This window comes from Ixodes scapularis, unplaced genomic scaffold (assembly GCF_016920785.2).
Source record: "Ixodes scapularis isolate PalLabHiFi unplaced genomic scaffold, ASM1692078v2 PGA_scaffold1__304_contigs__length_218370807, whole genome shotgun sequence".
Lineage (NCBI taxonomy): Eukaryota > Metazoa > Arthropoda > Arachnida > Ixodida > Ixodidae > Ixodes > Ixodes scapularis.
Genome location: NW_024609846.1, coordinates 166350022 through 166355895, shown reverse-complemented (window position 1 = coordinate 166355895; position 5874 = coordinate 166350022). Strand labels below are relative to the sequence as shown.

Here is a 5874-nt window from a genome sequence, read left to right as displayed (position 1 = left end):
TATGGCCGCCAGTGAATACTCCCTATAGGAGTTCATTGGGACAGGGAAGTTTAGGTGCCGTTTGGCGCGGCTTCAGAAGCTGATTACTTCGGTACGCTCTATGGAACAGTTAATGATTTCGCATTAAAAACTATTCAAAACACAGTGGGCATCGCCTTCTGACACTAGTGACACTTGTCCTGACGTCTCCCTCACCTCAGCAGGACCCGTGATATCCGAGTATGGAGAAGAACGTACGATTTAAGGACCATGCAGTGTTAAAACTCAAAGGAATCATTGCGTCAGCAACAGCTCGTACATTAGTGTGAATACACACCTTTCTTGTCCCGTGTACGTTTCTACGCACATAGATAACAGATGCATGCAATCACAGAAACTCTAACCCCCATGGTGATTTTTCCGATAAACCTATTGCGAGGTGTGGGAATTCAGAACGTCCATGAATTCAATAAAGAAAAAGCAACGAATTATTAGGGGGTTTTCGTAGATCGTTTTCACCGCCCCGCAACGCTCTCCGCAACTCGCTACGAAACCCCGAGCTCTACAGTCAAGGGCCTCGGCGCGCACGCGCAGTAGCGGCTTTTTCGTGGCGGAGAGCTTAGTGGAGGGGGACAAGCGGATCGCGCCAGAGGCGTCGCCTCCATCGCTTATTGTTTGCTGCCATTTTGCGGTTGTCGCCGCCGACTTTTCGGGAAGCAATGGCGACGAATTGCACAGAGGCCAGTGTGTCCGTTGTTACTACGACGGGATTTAAGGCTGTTGAAAATTCTGATTGCTTTTTCCGTGGCGCAAATTTGTCGAAAGGAAAGCTGCTGTACGAGTCCGGCCACGTTTATAAAGTGAAAGAGATTTCGTTCGACGGAAAAGTAGACATAACGGCGCGCTGTGCGCAGCATACGAAGCTCGACAGAACTGGAAAGGACATCGAACTGCGCGTAAGTCCACACAATGAAAGTCGGTTCTAGTGGTAGCCTATTTGGGTGACTCTTCTAACATAAGGTCAATTATTGTGTTTTTAGCCAGCTTGACAGCGACAGGACGATTGCTCTCGCCAAATGCGACCGCCGTGCTGGCGTCGCCAGCAAGCGTAAACTCGCCGCCGCAGTCGCTTTTTACTTGGAGAATGATGCCACAGCATCGAAAAGAGGCAGCGCAAGGAGCTCGGTCTTCGAAAAAAAATACCCCAAGTGTTGCAGAGTGGCCTTTGGCGCGTGGAAAGGTACGTGCTCGTGAAGCTCTCTACAAACCATATTTTGGAATGGATTTGTGTGAGCAAACTTCTGTCGCTACGCTGCTAATCCAGTTCATGTAAGTGGTCTAACTCAAATATACTTGCTAGCGCATCAGTTTTTGTGCCGAAGATGAACGTGAACCACATTAGGAAGTATTTCGCCGACATGAATTGCTCCCTAAATGGCATGCTGCAGGGCCGAAGAGTTGTGCTCCGACGGCGAGAAACCCTGCAAGGCGTCTGAACGGCCACTCTCACCAGATGTTCTGCAACTTTTTGATTGGCCACTTGAGGGATTTCGTTATCGCAACTTTGCGATCAAATTTATGGCTGGAAAGCTCATTCAGAAAGTGAAATACTTTTTTTGGATAGGTAAGCCGGGATGCGCGATTGAGCGTCAACCTTATAATATGTGCGAATTATTGCCTTGCAGCCTAACGAGTGCCAAGAAGGCTGCTTATGACGGTAGCGTTTTTCCTTTATTGGGCACAGTCTTCCAGATCTGTAGATGCTCACCTTTCAAGGGGCTTCTGTAGAAAAGAGAGGAAACCTCGCATAACAGCAACGAAGGTATGCATTTATTTTTACTAGAATTGTGCCATTCGTATCTACAGATGTAGTGAAACACGGTGCTCATAAGTTGAAGTACAAGTGATGTGGTTCGATTCATGTTTGTTACAAAAGTAGATGAAAACACCCGCTAGAAGCCTGGAAAAGTGACTTCAGCCGTGGAATCAACGAGTAGTTTTGCTGCAAATGTTTTACTTTATTTTTTTTTGTCCCGGAGGCACACAAAGTGGTACGCAGTTCAGCCAACAATACTTAGAGGGTCTTGCCAAAGCAATGGTGCTCGAAGCACCATTTTGGTCTCAAGCGACAGCACATGGGCAGCGTTGCGAGCTTGAAACCCGAGCCAAGTTTGAACTGAAACACGGCCTCAAGATGTACCAGTTTGGGCTTCTGGTGATTCCAGAGGAACCCTGGCTGGGATGCTTTCCCAATGGACTATTTCGGTCCTTAAGCTGGAACTTCCTGGAAAACACCTGAATGGCATTCGACGTTCTACTAGATTTCGCTTCTCCGGGAACTGAAGAAGCTGAGTATCTTAGTAAAATGTTGACTTCCATTCTGATGCTTCCAAGCAGTTCTTTTCAAGGTTATTCCTGGTAGCTTTTGTTGCCTTTATGGTTTGTTTAAATAGATGCTTAGTATTCATAACAGGACCGCAACCGAGTGTTAGTGTGCTGCAGCTTGAAAGTTGAGGAGCGAAGAAACCTCACACTGTGAAACATAGGATGCACCATTCTTGCCCATTTCAATCTGAATGAACATCATACTGGTGTGCTATGTTGTCGCTACAGCGTAATGCATGTTTATCTCAAGTCAGCAGTTCATTGGCAAGATTGTATATCTACGCACCATATGTCAATGCCACCATTACCAAAAGGCAGGCCAATCTTATACTGCATAAACACTGCAAGTCTTTGATGTTCAGCAAGGACGGGTGCAGATCCGTGTTGTGTAAATAGTTTCTTCAGCAAAATATACAGTAATATTGTTTAGTGCCATAAATAAGGCTTCGAATAAAAAAAAATGCATGCTCGCAAATTATTGTTAGGCACGTTTAGCATATGCGTGCAAGATGCTGTCCCGAAACGTTTTTGTTGACAGTTAGTTTCAAAGCCGCAATCTTTATTCACATACCGTAACCTGCCTCCTTATCGCTATGTATGTGTTCAGGAACGAGGAAGGCAAGGCCACGCTGCTTGAAATCAAGTGCCCCCTCCAGCCGATGGAAGAAGCTGCTCTCGGAAAAACCGCTCCTGGCACACTTGATTCAAAATAAGTATAGCAAAGAAATCGAGTTGAGGAACTCTCACATATACTACACGCAGTTACAAATCTGCTTGCAGGTTCTGCGTCTGGAAAAATGTTAATTCTATGTCTACTGCTTTGTAGATAGTAAGGTTTTTCATGTCAAACGTGATGAGGAATTCCTCACAGTTGCAGTGCCAAAACTTAGGTGTTCTTATTTCACGCATTAAATCAAACCACTTACTGCACTTCATTGGACACTCCTCCACACTACTTTCAATGATATACCTCATCACTAAAAGAGGCTAAAAAACCGGTGATCACTTGTGCACATCCCGGCACTGTTAGTGCGAACATGACATTCACGCTTTTCCGCATCTTGCTGGGGCAGTGAATTGAACGACGCAAATTTTTACCCCTAGGTGGGAGCTCCAAATGAGCCCCTTTTACTGCCGATGTAATTTTAGTGATACTGTTTTATTTGTCAAAAAAATAACTAGAAAAAATGGCGATGACTTGTTCATGTTAACTGTGTAGCGATCTGTGAATGTGAACAGTTTTACCGTAGTCTAAGAAAAAGGAAGATAGGATAATGTAACCTAAATCAAACAGCACAAGGTGACAAAATGCGTCCCCTCAGAAAACAAACAAAAATTTTCGAAAATGTTAAAAACACCCTTGCCAGCTGCAGTTCCAGGGTCACACTGCAAGTGAGTTTTATATATTGCTATACTCCGTTTCACGATAACTTGGCGAACTGCGGAGGCTACGCAACCCACCCCCCCCCCCCCCCCCGCCCCCTCAACCAATAGGAACGTCGGAGTGAAAGATTTGACACCACATCACGTAAGCGTTGGTGTCATTGCACCAAATGCAAGTCCCGGAGGAACCGGCTTTCGTCTGCTGGCCAAGAGTCGTCTGCTGCGAAACCATCCAACTTTAGATGAGCGTCCACCGCCACAACATTGCCGTCCGCTAGAGCAGCGAGTGCTTCGGGAACAGTTTATGAGACAACGAGACGCACAATTTACCTGCGAATCGGTGGTCGGTGCCAACGACAGTACGATGCTTTGAATGGAAGCAGTGAAATACGCGTCTGCGATCGTTCAATCATCGTTCAAAAGTCGTGTTTTTCTAAGAAAGGGGTTTACCCAAATACGGTATCCTTGAAAAGTAACATGTCTTCGTCGTTCTTCGGTGTCCTTAGTGTTGTGGTCAGAAGAGTTCATGCTAAACGTGCGAACCGTTTGAATAAAATATAAAGAACGACGCCAAAAAGAGAAAGAAAAAAAATCGGGATTGAATAGACGTGTGGTGTCACTTTTCTGGTTTAAAGATAAGTAAAACTCGTAAGCTCCTATGTATTTATTGTTTACTTTTCATATATTGCTGATAAAGATTGAATTGCGTGAGTTCGAATGACGTTTTATTATAAAGAAACCTAGAGCTACATTTTGTCACAGACAGCAGTATTGCCGCGGCGGTAACGAGGCCTCCGTGGCCTCGACCATGGAGTGTTGTCACGTGCATGCTCCGACGCTCTTATTGGATCGCAGGGACCGCAGCCCCCGCGACCCAGTAACTGTTCTTACTGTTGCCTAAATATTCCTGGCCTCAGGTTTGTAAGGATGCATAAAATGTATATGACGTTATCCAACTGAGAGATAAGGTGAGGAGACACGATGATTGTGTAAATTTCGACACTTCTGATTACGCGTTCAACGCGTTTCCTCACAAAGTCAGTCTCGTATGTTGAATGTACCTCGTGTTCGGTGAACTGTACACCAGATGCGAACCGTGGCATCGCCAGTGCAGCATTTTGAAGCATTAACACAAGTTACTACGCCTGGGAATCTTTTGTCTGCCAGAACAACATCCTTAGTTCACCAGATTCCACCGTGATCGCAGTGTCGTTTGTTCGCCCGCCGAATCCGTCCGAAAGGAATGTCACCAGTTCATTGGGTGCAATCCAAACCAGGTGCTTAACAGTGAAGTACCTCTTATAGCGTGATTACCAGAGGTTTTGCATTTCCACGCTCATCTCCGTACAGTCGATGATAACCCTACAGGGTAAATAATGAGCCTTGAAGCTCGGTAGCATGGTGGCCTGGATGGCTGCTCTTCGTGGCCACCGAATCCAGTCTTTTGTTTTGGCACAGTGTTTTAAGTGTGGTTCTAAACACAACAGCGTGGTCCTGTTGTTGTGCGGTGAACATTAAACAGTATTCCCGATCAGGAAAATGGCACAACGTGCCTCAACTTGATAAAAAATAATAAAAATCGGCTCTCATCCGAAAATTGATCTTGCCGTCTCGATGTATGTGGAAGCAAGCTCAGCAACAAAGCGAACAACAAAAATGATGCCGAGCTTATGCTTACCAGCTTCGTCTTATCATCACAAACAGAGCCGTACCCCATGAAGCAGGGTTCTTTGTGCACCGGCCCCACTCCTCGGTCAAAAAGCGACATTTCGTCCAGCCCACATCCTTCATCTTGCTTCATTTTATGGCAAACGAGAGTTGCTGTCTCTCCCTTCAAGTTCCAACAGAAGAGGATCAACCGATGAAAAGTATATGTTTGTCGCTAGGGACGCCCTGGTCGGGGCTTGAGCTACTCGCGCTCCTTTCCCATTAACGTCGCAAAACTTTTCAAAATGGCTGCAATACTTAAGAAAAACGATACGATCTGAGTAACGAGAAAGTAACGCTTTACTTTTGAGCTGAAGCAGCGGGTTTCTTTTTTGAATCTCATTCAAAAGTAACGTACTTAGTTACTTTTCGAGCGAGTAGCGAGTGGTGGTATTCGGTTACCTCTTCTTTAAGTAACGT

The 5874-nt window shown here is 45.5% G+C and overlaps 1 pseudogene; it reads right to left on the bottom strand.

Annotated features, from left to right (window-relative positions):
* Positions 1–4634: 4634 nt before the first annotated feature.
* LOC115328283 lies at positions 4635–5548 on the bottom strand (annotated as a pseudogene).
* Positions 5549–5874: the final 326 nt, after the last annotated feature.